This window comes from Sebastes fasciatus, chromosome 12 (genome assembly GCF_043250625.1).
Source record: "Sebastes fasciatus isolate fSebFas1 chromosome 12, fSebFas1.pri, whole genome shotgun sequence".
Lineage (NCBI taxonomy): Eukaryota > Metazoa > Chordata > Actinopteri > Perciformes > Sebastidae > Sebastes > Sebastes fasciatus.
In genome coordinates this window covers 17,942,775-17,964,501 of record NC_133806.1, presented here as the reverse complement: position 1 = coordinate 17,964,501, position 21,727 = coordinate 17,942,775, and the positions used below count along the sequence as shown (strand labels likewise).

General features: G+C 40.9%; 1 long non-coding RNA gene across 2 annotated transcripts in view; it reads left to right on the top strand.

The window, feature by feature from the left end:
- LOC141779111 (uncharacterized) overlaps positions 1-21,727 on the top strand; it is a 181,954-nt gene that overhangs the window by 97,992 nt on the left and 62,235 nt on the right. For both annotated transcript variants that reach the window (XR_012596200.1, XR_012596199.1), the window contains exon 5: positions 15,198-15,298. This is a non-coding gene — a long non-coding RNA (uncharacterized LOC141779111). The remainder of the gene's footprint in view (positions 1-15,197; positions 15,299-21,727) is intronic.

Sequence of the window (21,727 nt, the reverse complement as noted above, 5' to 3'; positions counted from 1 at the left end):
AAGTTCATATGTGGTTTGTAGATGATGAAATTATGTTCTCCAGAGAGTGCCACAATGCAATCTGGGAAATGTAGGAACTGTTCACAAACTAAAGTGGAAGAAGACAAGGCAGTGCTGGGAATAAAATGTAACATCATCATGAATCAAATCCTCTGATGTATTGAACATTACTGACTGAAAATCAAACAGTGACACAGAAGGAGGAAAATAGTCCTGCTGACCAGCATGAATCCAACACAGTAAAGGGATGGTGCGAGTAGTTCTTTGGTCCTTCAACTTCTGGTCCTATTTACAGCTTTTTGTGAGCATCTCATAGTTCTTATACTATCGCTAATAGAAACCAGTTTCCAAAAAAAGGTTCTAAAAAACAACAATAACTTCCCAAAAAAGATTATCTTGCACCAAAATGGGTCCCAGCAAAGCTTGCTCTAATTGTTCACTGCAGACAAAACAGTTGTTTATCAGAGAATCCGTGTTGTCGCCAGCCAAAGTGTTTTTATTTTGGGTCATTCAGCCTGGATGATCCAGATTGCTGCTGTTACAATAACAACACATCAATGTTTAATAGTCTGCAATGCAGAGATAACGCCTCCGATAGTCACACTGAAATCTGTGACTGTGTGTGTGTTTGAGTGTGATTTTTTTGCATGTCAGTTACAAATAGAGACAGAGAAAGAAAGATGGGGAGGGGGAGAGGGAAACTATGGGAGTATTTGACATAAATACTGTATGTTAAGAAATATCCATATAACTCCATTCCCATTAATATTTATTTACTTTTACAATCAGACCGACTGTTATTTCTGGTCATCCCTGAGCTGCGCGCCAATCCTGTTTCATAACAATTTGATTTATTCTTCCAACCGGGACAATGATAAGAAAGACGATAGTGCTGCCAAGTCCTCAAAGAGCAGACTACAGAAGACACAACATGAAACATTCAGGAGGAATTGGCAACTGCTTTTTTAGTGTAAATAAATCAATTAGATGTACAGTGCCTGGAATAAAACACATTTTCCAAGGCTATGGGCCCATTTTCTGGTTCAGAGCTGCTGGTGCTGTTACGAAATGGAGCTCATTTGGCTGTAAAAACCAAACAAGGACACTATATTTCCAGAAACTGAGACTGGGAGTAGTGATTATCACTATGTTTTCAGGAAGTATGGGTCAAATTGAATGTTAACAATGTGAATACTGCAGTGGATTCCAAGTTTAAATATCCCCTATTCAACAAAAGATGCACCAACAGGAAATACACAACAATGGAACGATAAATGAGTCCTTTGACACATCAGCATTTCCAGGATATATAATAATTAGTGCGCTGGGGTCATAGACTTTAGAAGAAAGTCAATTAATTGATTTTTTTGGGGAAGTAGAACAAGATGTTAAGACACCACTGACATGTTGTCACCTTATAAAGTTGATATGGCTAACATGTCAGCAGTTTCCTATTTACACATCCAACAGACATTGAGCAACATTATCATTCATTTGGAGTCGTGTTTCTGTCTACTTGATTATTGTAAGTCCAATATTTACTCTCCTTTTAGCTCCGTTTTGGTCTCCACCAACTCCTGAGGGAAATATCTGGCTCTTCAGCTGCTAAATGCTTCACCGTGCTCACCAGCTATAACTGTCTCTGTCCGTCATTTGGTGTTGAGCAGGTAGGTAGCTAAGTTCTGCCAGCCACTTAAATATGGCCTGAGCCGGCATCTATCCATCTGTCATCCACTAATTACTAATTGGACATTTCTAGTGCAACGCCCATACATGGCGTGCCCGTTCGGAGCGCGTACCCATTTGGAACGGGCTGATTGCATGGCTCCTGGTAGCCTCCCGGTATTGCTGCTTGCAGCGTTGTCGGGGGCTTGTGGCCAGTTGGCGCGTTCTGATTGCTTGGTCCCAACGAAGTGCTGCTTGCGGCAGTGTCGAGAACCGCTCATCGCTCTTTGACTTTGCTCTTTGAGAAGAGTTAGATTGTAATGTTAGTATATCCAGCAGCAAAACTGAACTGCCTGAGTTGCAGTCTCGAACCATGCATGCTCGAGCCTGCAGAACCCTGAAGCCCCACCTCTGCTGCTGAACAGAGCACTGTTTGCTTGTTTATTCAGATTTGATTAATTTTGAATGTGACGCATGTCCAAATTCCACCAAATTCGACAAAGCACTCCCATGGGTCCCCAGCAATACACCAGCCAAGTGGGAAGTTGATCGGATAAGCGGTTCTCGAGATATGCAAAGGACATACAGACAGACAGAGATTCCTCGCTTTATAGTTAAATAAGCATTTAAAAGCACTTATCATTGGCTTCAGTGATTTGCTGTGGTTGTTCTTGGTTGAGTAAGGTTAGTGTCTTTAATTACAAACATGGCTAATGTATTTGCGAACTGTAATTGAACCAGTTGTTCACACTTACACAGCTGTCCTGACTACTGTATGTCAAGACCAACACCTGGTTGCTGTTATACTGTATGTTATAATACATACAATGAAACTAATCACAGGAAGTTGCAGGTGATGGGAACATGTATTCCCTGTAGAAATACAGAACATTAACCGTGTGTGTTTGTTTAAAAGCTCTACAGCTGCTGAGTGAGCGTGTGTCAGATGCAGGTATGTTACTTTGAGATCTGAGTTGTGTTTGTAAAATTATTCCAAACTCTGTGGCTGGTTTTGTTACTGAGCTGTTACCTTTGTATGCCCTAAGGCACACACACAAACACACAGGTGACTGTTGCTTTATGCCATGTTGTTTTCCCCAGGGCAATCACAGAGCAGTCACACACACACACCATCCACCTCGGCTTTTAACTCGTTCCAGCCTGACAGACAGACAGGTTATCATACTGACAGTCTATTATCTGCCTGTCTATGTATCATCCATGTATCCCAGTGGTGTTCAGTATTTTGGTGGCACATTTAAGAAAAACAACAAGATTCTCAGGCAAACTGAATTGACCCAAATTGGTTTAGCTTGGAGGGGAAGAAAAAGATAAGCTCATTAAATTTAATTTTAGTCATTTGCTGTTGATGTGGACTAGATTTCAAGGAAACACGTAAACTAGCTTCTGCATTTATGTGGCGTATTTTATTTTCAGAAAAGTGTTAAGGACAGGTTAGGATGCAACTGTTTGAAATAGGCTCATAATTCATGTTCAGACAAACCACATTTAAAATTGTCCATGTTTTTTTCTATTTGCTCCTCTTCCTTTCCATCTGTTCGGCCATTCTTTATATCTTTGTCATCTCTGTTTTGCCAGTAAATTCGTTTTTATTTGATCTTCGCTTCCTTGTTTGTGTGTTTGTGTGTGTGACCATGACTAACAGGTCACTGCTGTTCAGCACTGCAGCCAATCCCTTTAGGTCCTCGTCTCTGCTGCTTGTTTAGCGACCTTGACAGCCTTTCTCTGTCCCTCTGAGTCGCACTATTCCCCCTCTCCCCTCCATCCTTCTCGCCCGCCTCTTTAATGCCTTTTTTTGTTCTTTTCCCTCTTTCCCCTTTTCTTTCCCTCTGATCTCCTCTCTGTTCTTGCTCTTGTCCTGGTCTTTCCTCTTTGCTCCATGTTTAGCAACCTTGACAGCCTTTTTCCATCCCTCTAGGTCAAATCATCCCTCCTCGCTCTCTGTCCCCTCGTCTCTCTCCTCTCATTCCTCTCTTTCATCTCATCACTTCACAGTTTTCCTTTCTCTCCCTTCTACTTTCCTCCTTGGTTTCTCCCTATTCACAACCTCCAATTTATGTCAGTGTGTTATGTTGTTACAGAGTCGAATGCAAACTCAATGCAGTGTCCAGTGAATTGTCAGTATTGAGCAAATGTTAACTGTTTTTGCTGTAGCCTGCAGGCTGATGTTGCAGATCAATACTTATTACAACATTAAAGGGCATTTAGTGTCTTATAGGATATCTATTTCCAGTGTTAAGTTTGGTACCTTATTCTCATTTAGTAGTCATTTATTATGACAAAAGCATGCATTTGTTTTTGTCACATTTTAGTCAGTTGATATGTTTGATATTAATAGTTTTATAAAAATTAGGGCTGTCAAATTTAACGTGATAATAACGTGTTAACACAAATTTGTTTTAATGCCACTAATGCCTTTAACGCATTAACGCAATCGATCTGTCGGAGGTTGTAGCGGGCTCAGTTTTCCATTGGTACCAACCCTGTCATACTAGGATGTCACTAAAGAGGCAAAATAACGCTGCAAACGTACGCTAAATTTTGGTGAGGAAAAACTGTCATGTCCCTTGACCTCTGACCTCAAGATATGTGAATGAAAATGGGTTCTATGGGTACCCACGAGTCTCCCCTTTACAGACATGCCCACTTTATGATAATCACATGCAGTTTTGGGGCAAGTCATAGTCAAGTCAGCACACTGACACACTGACAGCTGTTGTTGGCTATTGGGTTTGAGTTTGCCATGTTATAATTTGAGCATATTTTTTAAGCTAAATGCAGTACCTGTGAGGGTTTCTGGACAATATTTGTCATGGTTTTGTGTTGTTAATTGATTTCCAATAATAAATATACACATACATTTGCATAAAGCATAAAACATATTTGCCCACTTCCATGATAAGAGTATTAAATACTTGACAAATTTCCCTTTAAGTTACATTTTGAACAGATAAAAAATGTGTGATTTATTTGCGTTTAATCGCGATTAAATATTTTAATCAATTGACAGCCCTATAAAATATAAAAAAGTTGTTGTATTTTATGAAATATTTTCACTTACCCTTCATCAAGCACTTAGAACTTGCCATTGCTAATCATTGATTGATAGATACTGACCGTGTTTGTTTACCGTGTCACATTGAGATGGGAGTTTTAACTTCTTTGGTTGTTTTCTAAGGCTACTGCGGTGCACATCCGTTGTTTGTTCTGTCAAGGTTACACGTCTTGTTTTTGTACATGAGATGAACACAGACTGTTTCATCCGTTGCACCTGCAGCCACACATTTCCTACAGTGTCATGTGTTTGATTTTTGTGAGAACAATCGTTATGAGAAAAGACTGTTAAGACTGCTGTGAATGAGTTTTACTCCTAGCCAGTGTTGTGACTCCCACTTGGAAATGAACTCTGAAATCACTTCAAACATCGTCTAGTGTAAAATCAGCATGAGCCAGCAAACTCTTTGACTCACCTCCTCCCATTTGTCTCTCTCCTCCCCCATGCCCTCTCCATCCCTCTCCCCTCTTCAACATCCCCTCTCTCACATCTTATCCTCTCTATATACTTGTACCTCTTTTCTTCTCCCACTTCCTCCCTCTCTCTATCCACCTCCTTTCTTCTCCCTTACCCGCTCTTCCTCTGCCTCTCCCCTCCTCTTTCTCTCGCTCGTCTCCTAATCCCTCCTCTCCACCCTAATTTAAACTCTTTGAAGCCTTCAATAAGGCTCCATAATAAGCTTCTCCCTCTCCAGGCAAGGCAAGGGAGCAGCCTCCCAGTTGCATTCTGCCGCTGTGTGAGTGCTGGCGTGTTTGTGTGTGTGTGTTCTCTGTTTATTAGCGTCTCTGCTTGTGAGCTTCCACGCCTGTGTTTGTGCATGTAGCGTGCAGTGTGTGTGAGTAGTGTGAACCTAAACGCTGAGCAGAGAGCCGTGAGGGGAACAGAGGAGCATATTGTGGAACATATCAGAATACGACTCCACTGCAGATTAAACTGTATAAGTAGGTTATTGATGCAAACCATTCCGCAACAGTTAGAATTCAGTTACATGTAATTGAATTGAATTGAATTGAATGAGTTCCTCATTAAGGACAGTGTCAAAGCCTAAGTTAATGCTCTGACCACTTTTCCAACAGATGTACAGAAGATGCCACAGTTTGGTCCACTGAACCCATTTGTTGTTAGATTGCTTACATTAGAATAGGAAAAACAGCTTTTAAACACTTAAAACAACATACAGTAAGTTTACCTTTTCGTCACATGTTGAGGCTGTGCAAATAGTGACCCTTGTCTCAGAGAAGCCAAGTGCGACGTTAAAATGATGCAAAACTGGAGACTGATTTTCACATGCCGTCTCCTACAAACTGTCAACTTTGGTCTCTTTTAAGATAAGATAAGATAAGATAAGATATTCCTTTATTAGTCCCGCAGTGGGTAAATTTGCAGTGTAGAGCAGCAAAGGGGATAGTGCAAAAAACAAGATGCATCAGCTAACACAGTAAAAAAGAGCTAAACAAAGTGTAACAAAATAGAAAAAAAAAATAGAAGGAACCATGACCACAATCTTTCCCTAACTTTAACCAGCTAGTTTAAGTTGCCTAATCTTAACCAAATCCTAGCTATACAGGTTCCAGATCAGAAAAGGCCTATATGAATCATGAATCAACGTTTTTTTGAAGGCACTGACAAACAGTGACTACGTTTACATGCAAAAACATTCAGTTTTTTGCCCTTATTCTGAAAAAGGCAATATTCCTACTAAGCTGTTTACATGGCTGAATATTTCACTAATATTCCCGTTGACGTGCAGCCGTGCAAACTTCGATTACGGTAAAATGCCCCCATGACGTACGTCCTACGGGCTACACCATTGATATGGTGTAACCGTATTGATTCATAATGTTTAAAAGTAGGCATGTTTCTCCATCCGAACCAGAAATGTGGTCTTTTCTTTTGGGCATGCATCTCTAAGCACATCCTTGCAAACTGTTGGCTAGTTGGTTTGTATCATAGGCTGTATTTAAGAAGTGGACGTAGTCACTGTGACATCTCAGTTTATTGGTTTATGGACTGCCGTTTTGAAGCCTCGGGTTCGGCAATTTGGCCGATGCCATCTTGGTCTTTGGTTGTCACCATCTTGTTTTTTTGCAACCGGAAGTGACACGAGAGGGTGGAGCTAAGTACGACTGAATGCTGAATGAGACATTCATGAACTGAAAACACACTAGGAAAGGGTCTGAAAACACGGACAACTCCCAGACCGGACAACACCGTGGTAGCGACCTGTCAATCACAAGGTAGCCACGCCCTAAAGCATACTCTACTTTATGGTCTATTTGACTCTGAATGGGACCATAATTTACTAAATGAACATCATGCTGTATTGAAGAAGACTTGAAACTAGCGATTGAGACCATAAACTCATGTTTACAATGTTTACTGAGGTAATAAATCAAGTGAGAAGTAGGGTCATTTTCTCATAGACTTCTATACAACCTGACTTCTTTTTGCAACCAGAGGAGTCGCCCCCTGCTGGCTATTAGAAAGAATGCAAGTTTAAGGCACTTCAGCATTGGCTTCACTTCTCAGACCCGGAAGTTGCCCACTGGTTTATGTACAGGTGTACAACGCACAGAGCTGGCCGGAAACAGGCACGAGGAGTTTGTCGCAAACTGTGGTAAAAACCCCAATTGAGATGCATAAACCAAATGTGCTGAATACATGTCCAAAGAATGCTCCTAAAACCCAAATGATATCGTTATATCCCACATGTCTTAAACGGAAACTGCTCCATTCAGAATATTCAAATGGTATATGGTGTTTACATAACCCGTATCAAATTTGAAATATTGTCATATTCAGAATACTAATCGAATATTAGTGTGCATGTAAACATAGTGTCATCCTGCGGAGGGGCGCCAGCTCAGAAACGCTTGTATGTGTCATTTACCTTTATTTTGTTTAGATTAGAGGACTTGTTGCTTCATACAAATGATCATACCTCAACAGAACAGACCCGTTAGTTAAACTCCTCAAGATGGCATATGACATCTACAGGGAGTCTGTAATGTTGGTGATGGACAACCTGTTTACTGTCACTGTTTGTTTCATTACTGGCGTCAATGGTGGTAATTTGGCAGGTTATCTGTAGTTCTCTTTGAGCTATAATAGATTAGAAACTGGTTTCGGCACACATTCATACACACTGAAAAACCAGCATAAAGCCTTTAGCACTGGTCTGAGAGAACACACACACACATTGCTTTCTGTGCACACACACACACACACACAGAGAGATCCAGCTCCATGGGTTTATCTTCATGATGATAGTAATCAGTATGAAGCCCGCTGGCTACAGCAGCAGACTGCTTGGTAGTCATTACCGTTAGCTTAACTGTTTACACCCGTTAATCAAATTAGCAAGTCGCACACACACAAAATTGTACACACACAAACATGCATACAAATATACAGAGATACACTAGTTGTACACACACATTGAAACACACTCGTATACACACACACCTTCAGTAGGAGGTGTACACACACAGACACACACACACACACATACGCACACACAGGGGATGTAAACATGGAGAAGGGCTCAGAGTTCCATCTGAGATTAATTATCTGTCCTACAGCAGAGACACAGGCAGAGGCAGAGAGAGGTGGAGAGAAAGAGGAAGAGAGATCTCCACACTTGTGTCGGTATGAGAGATATAAATGAGTATGAATGCAGAAAAGATGGTGAGGAAGAGGAAGAGATGCGAGGAACCAGTGGGTGGCAGACAGACAGACGGGGAACGAAGATGTGTGCAGGAGTTGAACTTCTACCTCTCATCTTAAAAACTGAAATCTCAGAGTACTCTAAGTATCCAAACAAATAACAAACACACAGTGACAACCAGAGCAGGGAGCCTGGAGGCTATAAGAGAGCTTTTAGTATCTACTTGCGTCTGCATGTGTTGTCTTGAGGCCAATGTTTTGAGGCAACGGTGATGGGAAGTTTTGTTTCCAGTAAGAATGGAGAGTGGCAATAAATCAATAGGCCTGATACAGTGGGCTCTGAGTATCAATATATAATGAAAATAGGGATAATAGTTGGTTGAATAGCCCACATACATTACCTTAAAAACTGACCATGTAACAGGAGCTATTAGCCATTACAGCAAATTAAAGCACCTCTTAGAGACTAAATGAACTGTCTGTGTTGCAGCTCTTCCAAAGGCAGCAGCAGCAGAACCGCCAGGCTCGAGAGTAGAGTTGAGTTTTTTTATGTCTGACACAAGATTTCAGTCTTTTCACTGTGTCGGAGCCAATCACTCCAGATGAGTGGCAGGTGCTGTAGCATGAACTTAACAATATACCTCCTGCCTCAAGGCAAAAAGTTGGATATTGTAGCTTTTTAGGAAGTCACAGTCTGGCCAGGATTCAACTGCATGGTGGACTGTCTTCTCTGAAGGAAGAGTTTAGCATTTTGGTTAATACGCTGATTCGCTTTCTTGTCAAGAGTTAGAAGAGAAGATCATCTGTCCGAGATAAAGACTGGAAGAACAGCTAGCCTGGTCCAAAGGTGTCAAATCTGTCTAGCACCTCTAATGCTCACTAATTAACACGTTATGTCACTTTATGTGTTTAATTCATACAAAAAAAGTGTAAATAAAGCAATTCATTGTTTTATCGTGGGGTTATGTGCCGCTGTAGCTTCCTGGAGTCTCAAAGCAAATAAGCGCTGGACCTTTGAAACAGCAGTTGACAAAACAACCTCACCACAAGGTCCACTAATTGCTTACAATATCACACTACACTGCTTTAGACCTGGTTTTCTGCTCCCCGACAGTTTTTGGAGCTCCCAGACAAAAGCCCCAGATCAGAGCCATTCGGCGTTGGCTCGCCATATGCACATCGGCGTTCATATATCACGTCATTTACCATGTATTTCTCGCGTGTGTTTTGTGACAAAACATAGTTTGAAGGCCTCATTGGGGATTCGTCCTGGTGAAAGATCTTGTATCTTATACCTGTCGCCAGTCAGTCATGTAGTGTGAAAACCACAGCGACTTAAAGACTCCAGATTACAAGACAGCAAGTAGTGTAGTGCTAACAGCACAGTGATCTGACAACTTTGAAAGTTGTGTAGTGTGAACTAGGCATTAATAGCTGTTCTGGAGCTTTCGATCATATCACATGATCTTCATCAGCAGATCGGGTCTGCTGTTTCCAAAGTAAAGTGGGATCTTTGAAACTCAACTTCAAAGCCAATATAGTATGAACGAGAAGTCCTTAAAGTGCTACGCCATCTGTGGACGAAGATCATGTGATACCATCAAAAGCTCCTGAACTGCTACTGAATCAACCTCAAGTTGAGATTGTTTTGTCAACGGGCAAAGATGTCTGGAACATTTAACATTCATGGTGGAAACATTTTGCAGAGAATTATAAAAATCTGTAATTTACTGGTTTTCCGTTCCTTGAACGGAAGCACTCATTTTCGAAGGATAGAGACAACAGCCATGCAGCGCTGGTCTATAAGTAAATTGTATCAATGGAGACAAGAGGTTACAGCTAGGTGATAGAAATATCCCCAATGTGCTTCAAAAGTACAACTCTCATCGTGGCTGCGAACCAAAGCAAGCTAATCGCTGGCAGAGAGGAGTGTTGTCCCAAAGTGGAAGATGCAGAGAAAGAAAAAAGGGAGATAGACACACAGACTGACAGTTTGAATGCAATTGTACTTTTATTACTGTATCACCATAGCCTGTGATAACCAAAAGATGCATTATACATTACAAAAAAAAAATCTCTGCGTCAGCATAACGCGAAGAAAAATGAGAACATTCGTCACAGCTCGTCAGCGTTTTATCAGGAGCTTTGTACCACGCACTCGCAGGGAAATAATCAGTTTGGCAAGTGACTCAATCCAATAACAAAAACAGAATTTACGCTTTCTATTTTTTCTTCGGCTTTCCATAAGCAAGGAAATGAGAAATGGATTTTAATTGTTTCACGATTAGCAAAAAAAAGGAAACAATTAGGCACGTCTCCAGTGATGTCACTGTCTCCGAGACGGTGATGCATCAGTTTGCGGTGCGAACTGGAAGTTGTTCAAAAGTAGAACTCTGGCTGACTGTTACACTATTTCCCTCTGCAGTCTAAATGTTCCCTGTAAAGATTAATGGAGAATAGGAGACTCTGTGTGTGTGTGGGCGTGTGTGTGTGTGTGTGTGTGTGTGTGTTTGCTTTTTTGTGTGTGTGTGAGTTATCCTGTATGCGGTTTCCTTGTAATGAGACAGTGAGAGGATGAGACTAACTAAAGCAGCGAGATTAGCAGGCAGCCATCTACTCTGTGATCCCATTTTACAACAGCTATACACCGGCTTTATCAAGAGTGTACATTATAAATACACACTTGACTGTTTTTAGACACACACTCGGAGACGGATTAGCAGGCAGCCATTCATTTCTGATCCAATCTTTCAATCCACGATTTCCTGCAGTGACTTTCAGTGACGCTACCATACTGACTGCTAAATTAATTTCAGTAATCCATTATGTGCACAGATTATACTACAAGTGTTCATGAACAGGTACATGACTAACTATTTTCAGAGGTAATTCCAACGTCTGCATCCAACCTGCATAATAAACCCAGTTTGTGGATGTGTAGAAACGATTTGCAGTTGTTGAAAATGTGTGAATAGAAATTATGCACAAATTATATTACCTAAGGCTGAAGGGGAAAAAAAAGCTTAAAACATCTGAGTGCAGGTTTAAACCAGAAAACTGCGTAAAACTCAGCACTCAAAGTGACACTGGAGTTACAAATGCACAGATACATTTAAAGCTGAAGTAGGCGAGATTGGAGCAAATATGATTTAAAAAAAGTTATTTTTATAAAACGGTCGTTGTATCGTGACAGTAGTACATGAAACCGGTAACCTGAAAAAAATCAAGTAGTAAGAGCTGATCTGAGGTCTGCTGTCCAGCTGCCGTCTATGAGAGCCAGCTGTCAATCACTCGCGAACTCCGACCAAACGGTCAAACTAGGCAGCACTGATCAAATATGAATCAATATTATGTTATTTTAATGCCTATTTCTCGCCTCAAATGATTTCAGAATCATCTTGTAGTGTACAGTTTAGCTGTAAAATGATAAAGTTTGTGACGACGCCACCATTGTGTAATCTGGTGAAAGAACGCCAAGTTCCGGTCACATGACCAGAGCACAGCCAATAGGAACGCTCTCTCAATGAAATGACCTGTGATTGGTCAAAGTCTCCCGTCACAGGATTTTTTAAAGCCTGAAAACAGAGCCATGAGGAGGTGCAGAAGTCTAGTTATCTCTTAGAACACTTGAATTACAATATGCTGAGAGGTTATTATGGAATTTTTGCCCCAATGATGCCAAAAATATACTGCCTACTGCCACTTTAAGTTACAATATGAATTTTGCAAAAATAAGAATTTGTGCACAGGTTTTTATTATATTTTAATCTAAAACTACACCTCTTCTTGTTTAACCACAGCTATCACACATTCATATATGCATGAATGCACACAAACGTAAGCAGACAGATGAGCGTATGTATACACAGAGACTGTAAACTCACACACACTCACAAACATAGACTGCAGAAAAAGACAGAACCCCTGCCAAGTGTTGAGAAAACAAGCAGGGAGAGAAAGGTAAAGAATGGATGAGAAACGAGAAAAAAATGCTGGATAAGACACAAGTAGAGGGAAATAGAGGAAGAAAACAGAGACAAAGACAGAGAGGTAAATCCAGGAAAACCGTGTAAAGACACAGAGATGGTGTGGAGAATATAGAGAAAGGATGAGTTGGACAGGAAGGATACAATAGAGAATAATTAGAAATGAAAACCTGCAGCAAATTAAAGAGAGATAAAAGGTTAAGGAGTTAAGATTACAGTTGCTACATACACCGGTATTAAGTTCTTCGAAAAAATTCTATTAACACTTTAATGCTATTCAAGAGCAACCAATACCTCCCTTTTGACCGTCCACTTACTTCAATACAAACATCTACTGAGTTACATGTAGAAGAAGAAAAGCATAAGAGATGATGATACGGATGACAAAAGTGATGACTGTCTCCCAAGAATTACTATTAATATTATTATTATCAATAATACACAACAATTTGCATTAACAAATATGCTTTATAGGAATGTATAATGTTTTTATCAACACAAGGAAATGTTAACATTAAACACATCTGCAAACTGTTCCCTTGCAATCAATCAATCAATCAATCATGATCATTTTTATTGTTATGTTTAAGCAGCTCCAAACACTTGGTTGATCTCAGGGAAAGATTGTGGTCTTGGTTGAATATTGGAAAAAGTCAACGTTGACTTGAAGCAAGAGATAAGACATGTTGAATTTATCAATATTTACCAGAACCACAATCCTTTGCTAACCTCGACCTCAGAGTGCTTTAGTAGACTAAAGGTCGAGATCTGTGTGAAACAAACATGTTTGTATGACATGTTGGTTGACCGCATCTCAAGGTAAAAGTGTTTCTAGTTGTTCCGAATGCTCAAAGATGAGGTTAAAAGTGAGGGGTGACATGCAACAAATAGTACAAATGGGAATCATGATGCACAATGTGGGATAGTCTCTACTCAAGCACATTATGGGTGTTGCAACAGGCCATAAATCCCTCTCTATTGTCTATGTTATGTTGCTGTAAACAACTGTATTTATTCAAGTTTCTCATCATAAAATACATTTTACAACATTACTTTTAAACACATCATGATAACGTTAGAATTTACCTTCACCCAGTACATCAGACTGGCACATAAGGGCACTTCACTAAAAAGTCAAGGCTGAGCCACCTTTTGGGGGAAAGAAAGCCAAAGATCCCATAGACTTCAATGCAATTTGACGTATGTTTGGATTGTAAATTCATATATATTCATCTGTTGTTATACAAACGTCTGTTTTATACACATGTCTAATAATTATTTTGCAACCTTGCCTGGACCTGAGCGTTCGCGATACCTTAATCAATTAAGGTTGATCGCCGTCATGTCCCTTCAGTCTTCACCCGTCCAACACAGTGGCCGGATATTGTTTATCCAGACTTCTATACATATTTGACTGAATCACGTTAGGTTAAGTGTTGTCTGTAAATAACCAACGTGTTAATAGCCAACTGTTTGATCTATAGTTCGAGACGACAGTCTGATGCTGCTATAACGTTAATGTATTACTGTAGCAGCCTCACACTCAAGCTGACGTTAGCTGGCCATGCTAGTCATTGTCACCAACATCATTTGTTGGTGCAACCAACTACACAGCAACTCTTCGGTATAGCATTATTACTATTACTGGTTTGTTTAAAGTAGAAGTTTGGAGACCTGTTTCAACTTCTTCTGTTTACGCTGTTACCGTTTAGGAGGGATGAGGGATTGTTTTCTCCCAAAAGGGGGCGTGGTCATACAAGTCTACTCTGGATGACGTACTACCCATCTGATGTATACTCATTTTTACTGAATAGAGCCTAATGTAAATCAAGGGCACCTCCTGTTAACCAGCTGCTAACAGCTAATGGTAACTAGCTCATGTCCTGCCAATTTCAACACAGATTTGTTGTTGACAACGTAGCATTATCAGGGAAAAAACAGGGAGCATCCCCTGGACGTGTCGATAGTGAGTTCACTGCATCCCAAACACGTTTGCTATCATCCCTGGGACGACAGGATGCCATTAGTTCCAAGCCCTGACAGTACTTACGGTACATGCGGTGGAGAAATGAGTACATGAGTCTTGTTTTCAGAACTTTAGCATCAACTTGGTACTGAAGTATCGGTTCTCCTGACATCACTAGTCGCCATGGATGAAGAATGAGCAATTGAGAGAGAAGTTCAAATCCTGCTTTACTGCCTCACCTTCACAAACCTGGCCAATTACTGTGTGAAGTCAGAAAATTAAACAAAAATTGTCAAATACAGCCCCCCAGTTACGAGATGGAAAGGTGAGGGAAGAGGGGGTTTCAAATAGTTTGAAGCATACTGACGCCTTAAAAAATAACAGGTGTGACATCGGACACAAACCTTGGTCTCTGGTTTCAAAGTCCTCCTCTGTGTGACTCATTTTTCATTTTTTTCTGGATGGGAAAAACATTAGTTGGTGAATGTAATCTAATGATGTTTCCTCGAAAAAAGTTTTCGACACAGCAAAGTGGTACTATATAAATATATTTTTGTAGGAGAGAGATGTCATCGTGTGTGATTCAGTTGGTATTTGCTTCACAAGCAAAACCCTATCCGGTAGCATTAATTTAAAAATGCAGCTAGTTTAACAGCATCAATACCACAGAGAGAAATGATTTAATTTCTTCACCACATTCCACATAATTACAGCGAGGTAGGTAGTGGAGCGCCAGTAGGAGGCAGTCAGAGAGAGAGATGTTGTGCTAATTGTGGTCTACCCCTGCTGCGGGTGGAAATGAGCTCCTGAAATAACTACTTCCTGGTTCTATTTTCAGCTGAGGTCAGCGGCGGAGGAGTACGCCACGCTGAGAGGTGCGATGTGGCTCTGTTGGTTTGACCCACACCTGCTGCGCATCCTTCACTCAAGCACTGGAGGGTGAGTGTTTCTGTGTGTGTGTGTGTAAGGCTGCATGCATATATGCAACACATGTGTCCAAATACAAACAGGTAACTGTTAGTTTGTCCACTGAGTGTGTGTGTGTGTGTGTGTGTGTGTGTGTGTGTGTGTGTGTGTGTGTGTGTGTGTGTGTGTGTGTGTGTGTGTGTGTGTGTGTGTGCGTGTGTTTGTTTGTGTGGGTGACCTTGACTGAGAGTCCAAACACACACAGTCCTGCCTCACTGGAAACACACATCTGTTTGTGTTTTGTTTTCTCTTCCACACTCGCAAACACACAAATACTCTAGTTGCTCTCAAACTGTTTTGGTCACATAGCGTTTGGTGAGCTGACCACACACACACACATACTACACACACACACACACAAACACACACACCTCATACCTCACTTGTTAAACATGCAAATGACTGTACACATGCTTCCACACCTCACGCACACATATGTAAACAAAAATAGTTTAACCTTGCAAACCAACACACATTAACATATTCTCTCTCTCTCTTTCTCTCTGACACACACACACACACACACACACACACACACACATGCACAGTAGAGGCTTTAGTATAACATTGAGTCATCACACTGCATGCGCGTAACTTCTCTCTTCCCTTTCCTGCTGGGCCTATAGTACTGTAAGTGAAGGTCAGTACACACATACTGTATACACAAGCATGTGTAGACTGTGTGAAAATATAACACACATGATCATCAACTACAGTACAAATGTGTTTGTAAAATGTTTTTGAAATATTTTATATTTTGTGTATATAAATGTAGGAATGTGTGTGTGTGTGTGTGTGTGTGTGTGTGTGTGTGTGTGTGTGTGTGTGTGTGTGTGTGTGTGTGTGTGTGTGTGTGTGTGTGTGTGTGTGTGTGTAGCTGTAAGGGGCCTGGTTTTTCCCCTGCAGGCTGGTTTGAATCGATAGCGCTGGAAAGTGCTGAAATAGCAGCCTGACACACACACACACACACACACACACACACACACACACACACAACACACACACAGAGAGAGAGAGAGGGTGACTCACTGGAGCTGAAAACATGAACAAGAATGCTGACTTCTGAAACAAGGAAAACAGAGAGAGAGAGAGAGAGAGAGAGAGAGAGAGAGAGAGAGAGAGAGAGAGAGAGGGAGCCAAAGAGGAAGAAACAGGGTGACATGGAAAGAAAGGAAAGGAGAGAGGAGACTACAGCGCAGTTTCCACTTCAGTCTCATTTCCACTTGTGCGTAGCGGTGAAATTCAGCGTTGCTGCATTCAAAATGCAGTGTACATAATGTGTTTGTGTGAATGCACTTGTGTGTATATGAGACAGGGGAAGGAGGGTGATATGTGTGTTGGGGAGTAGCCGAATATTATCCTACTAATCCCTTCGTCCTGTTTTCCATATTTCTTCATGCTGCACTGTTGCTCTCTTTCACTTGACCTTGCCTCTACATGGAGAAACATTTTCACGACCTTGGAATGGAAGCTTTATTTCTTTGTAAAAGCAGGACCAATGCTGTTAATGAGCAAATTCTACTTTTGTGATTGTAAAAAGTTTGTTTTATTATTGGGTCCTGGAAGAGAAGTATAATTCACTAATATCAAGCCCAACCTTTACAATTTTAGCTGTAAAAAAGAGTCCATGAACTGTGACCTTTGTCTTTGGAGCAGTAGAGAGATTAGAGTGGGGGGTTTAACCCCAGATATCCTCCAGTGAGGCCCTGTAGAGGAATCAGTCCTGGCTCAACCCTGAACTCTGACCGCTCTGGTGATGCTGATGATGCTGTTTACTGTAGTACATATAACTGGATAGTATAAGATTGGGCAATATGGCAATGTATATGAATAGCCGGCTGTTATCCTGTGTTTTCAGGTTCAAATCTCCCTTTTATTACATGGCGTTGTTGAATACTCAATTCTGATTGGTCAATCACGTAGTTCTACGGTCTGCTATTTCTTTATAGCAGACTGTTGCTATGGGCGCAGTTCTGATGTCGGACTCTGGCGGACCGTTTATGTGTCAAATTACTGATTTCTTAAGTAAGTAGCCGTGTAATAAGCGGGATAATGTACAGCTAGCGGGTCATTGTTGTGTGTCTGGGATTCTTTCACAACAATGACCGGCTCGCTGTACATTATCCCCTTACATGTAACACCACCTCTATGTATGAATTGTACCTTTACGTTTCTAAAGTTTTATTATGCTGCTTCTATGTTTCAACAGACCGGCCCACCACTTGTTGGTCATCTTAACACTGCAAATAAACAGGACTCCAGGGAAATCGTATTATATTTTATTACACGGCTTTGTTGAATAATCAGTTCTGATTGGTCAATCACAGCGTTTCTTTATAGCACATTGTTGCTATGTATATCAGACCGTTGCTATGGGCACGGTTCTGATGTCGGATTCTGACGGACTGTTTTTGTGTCAAATTTGTTATTTCTTAAGTAAGAAGCCGTGTAATAAGTGGGATAATGGAAAGCTAGCGAGTCATTGTTGTGAAATAAACAACAATCCACCCGCATCGGGGTGCTGCATCACCCTGTCGGGGTTTATTTCACAACAATGACCGGCTCGCTGTACATTATCCCATACATGAAATGCAGTAATATAGTAATCTTTGTGAGGAGATAATGTTCTGTAATGTTCTAAAACCTCATAGTGAACGCTTCACACATATGTTGAGAAAAGAAAGTGGAAATATGCTGAGATTTCGGATTGTGCAGACTTTCTTAAATGCATTATAAACACTCCATTATTAAGCGCTGCAGATGCATGTGTTTACTTGTTGATTCCCTTATTTGTCCAGGCGTGACAATTGGTGTATTAAAAGGTTAAATTAAAAGTTGGGCCCACTGAGATTGTTGTGCTACGCGGCTGATATCACTTGCCTGTTATCACTTTTTTTTGTTTTGTGTAAGAGGGGCTGAGTAGGGAGTCTTTTTTTTCTGGTGACCACTATCATCCATTTGTCCAGTTTTGGGCTGCACAGTTTCATATCGTGCAGAGCCTTTTATAAGGTGTTGGTGTTTTGCTTTATAATACAATTTACTATATAAACAACCAGAAAGCGAATTGTTAGCTTTTGTTGTTGCTATAACAGGATGTTGCTGAACCCATAATGTCTCTGGTTGTGTCAGGCTTTTGCCTTTGAATAAGTTTTATGCAGCACAGAATAATGGAATAATGTAACATTACATAAGAACAGTAAAGTCCGGTCTAATTTCATGCTACGTTAATTTGTAGGAAATACTGTAGACATAAGCAACATTTAAAGTTTCAGGTTGCCTGTTGACTGGAGTCACTCATTGGAGACAGAACAAGTTGCAGTGGCTGCTGCAACACTGATGCAGTATTGATGTGAGATTAAACAGCATCCGTTAAAGTGCTGCTGCAGGACAGATGCGAGGCAGAAGTGAAGTAGCCTGTTCATTGATTTCGTCAAGTTTGTCAAGACATTTTTAATGAATTGACAAACGGTTACAGGACCAAACTTTTGCCAGGAGAATAAAGTAGAGTCTGCAATTATGTGTGGGAAGGTTTTGTTTTATCACAGATTTCGCAAAGGCAGCTAATGTACTGCTGATAAATGGTAAATACGTACATGCTACAGATGCTGGATGGAGGATTTGTACAGTGACCATCACGTTAGTGCTGATGAAGAACAGAAAGTGGATTTCTCCCATGGCCGTACTCACTGTGCATCACCAGTAAATCCACTGCATGGTTGGACGGTGTGTTTTTTTTATTTCGCTTACATAGATAATCACATCACAGCCACAGTAATTCAACAGGCCTGAGCTGAACTCCAGCAACAAGAGTCCCAGTCAACAGTGTCTGTGTGTTTCTGTGTGTGTGTGGGGGGTGAGGTGGATGGATGTGTGTGTGTTTGCATGTATGTGTGTGTCAGCGTGCAAGTGGTTGGCGCTATTAAACATTCACCGGCTCACTCAGCTGCTGCTGCTGCTGCTGTTAGGCTCCCAATCTGGGTCAAGTCTCCCTCCTCTCCTCCCTGAGCTACCTCCATCCCTCCATCCTCTCCTCCTCCTCTTCTCTCTCTCTTTCTCTCTCTCTCTTTTCTACTCAACTCCCTAAGTGCTCTCTCTCTCTCTTTGTCTCTCATTTCCTTTTATCCCCCGTTTCTCCTCCCACCTTCTCTCTTTCTTTCTCCTCCCCCCACCTCTCTGTTTCTCCCTCTCTCTCGCTCTCTCTCTCTCCCTCTCTCCCTCTGAGTATTTGGTTAGCTACAGAGCTCAGAGGCAGACCCGTGCTCTCATCCAGTGTCCAAGTCAAATAAAGATGCCTATAAATTTTTGAGAGACACGATGAATAATTTCTGTTATTTCCTGCGTTTGTGTGTGTGTGTGTGTACGTAACGCAGTGACCTTCATAACTCAAGCAAAACCCACTAAGTGTTACCATTACGTTGTTGTCATTGCTACTTCTTTACTAATGGAGCGTTGTGTTAGTTTAGGCAGAAACAACTGCATTAGCTAATTGGCGCGTTCATGCTTCGACACCAGTGGCTCATTTATCAGCTGCTTGGCTACCAGCGGACTAGTAACATCCTATCACACTCATACAGGTGTACATGGCAGCCCCTCGCTATCCCTCTTCTTCTGCATGCCAACACAGTTGGCTGCTACAGTACAGCTCCCTCGACCTCCTTCTTATGTGCTAAGCTTTTGGTATTGTTGATTCCACTAAGATTTACTGCTCAAGTATGTGTTTGTTAAGAGGAATTCATTTTCCCAGCAGAATCCTCACTGCTGCTCTGATGAGAGATTCCTCAAAGAGCTGAGCCTTTACTTCTTAAATGGCCTATTCCTTGTCGTAATGTCTCACACTGAACTAGGTTACATTATTGGTCGTTACTGGTTCAACAAATGTCTATTGTAGGTTTTTGTTGCACTGCTTAATACTTTGCAAGCTGCTGATCTCTGATTTTGGTGGACGTTATAGTTATGGGTGGGGAAAAAAATCGATTGACCTATGTATGTATCGCGATTTTTTTTTTTAACGATTTTGAAATTCATTCTTTAATGCCAGAATCGTTATATTTGCTTCATTTGAGTCCATGTGGAGATAGAAGGAGGTATTACCGCTTTTATTGTTGTAGTCTGAATAGCGTGACGTCATATCCGTTCCATATCCGTCAACCAAAACAAACTAGAAAATAGAAAACGTCAGAGGTTCCACGTGGATACAACTTGAACCCTCACATTTTAAATCCAAAGTGGTAAACACTACTCATACAGTAAAGTATGGAAACACTTTGGGTTTCACACATTGCCAGGAAAAGCAGAGCTAGACATCACGGCTAAAGCTGCATGCTAACTCTGTCATGGACAGGAAACCTTATCGTATTGCTGTAACGTGCAGTCAAGCCAGCTGTCACTTGCATATCCGTGGTGAAATTGGCCGACGCTACAACTGTAGAGCACCCATATACTGACACTTATGTTAAATACATTCAAACGGCCCCGATGGAGCTGACCATGGATGTATAAAGAGAACGGAGCTAACGGGGAGAACTAGCGACGGAATTGGTGAAGTTAGCTGAAGTATACATGTAGTCACACGTGTGACTAAGTCACATATATACACAAAATACATATATGGAAATAAGATTGATTGGATTATATTCACCAGACGTATAAAACATTATAGATCCCTTAAAAAATAATGAATAATGCCTGACAATGACTGATATATTAGACTTCAGGACATCTCTGACTACATACATGCTGAAAATCAAAACTTTTACTTTATTAATATTGATATTTTCCAAAGTAAAAGTCCCTAGAAGTGTATGGTCTAGTGTTAAAAAGGTTACCAAAAATCGCAATAAATCGTAATATAGAATCGCACTTGTAGTGTACTTGAATTGCAACAGTTAAAAATCGCAGTACATATCGAATCAGCACCGAGGTATCGTGATAGTATCGAATCAGGAGGTAGGTGTATCGTCCCAGCCCTAGTTATAGTGATGTTGATGATGATGATGATAATGAAGAAGTAACGGTAGTTTTGGCAACAGCATCATTGTGTTGGTACTGGAGATTTTTTGATATGAAGAAGAGGAGGAGAAACAGGAAAGCACTGATAATGATGCTAATGGACATGGTATTCATTTAAACATGAACATAAATTTAACAGAAATTACGCAGCAGTAGATTATTGAAAACAAGATATTAGCATCATTATTTTAGTTGAACAGAAGCAGCCTTACAAACTGAATGAGACAAAAGCTGTTTCAATGTGTCCTCAGCATGCACGTGTAGCATCAAGTGGTGCAATAATCAACTTTAATTCATCTGCTCTGAACATATTGTAGTTTGAAATTTGGAACATCAGAGACTATAGCGGTTATTGTTTGTTTATAGTTTTCTGCAACTGAGTGAGGAAAACAC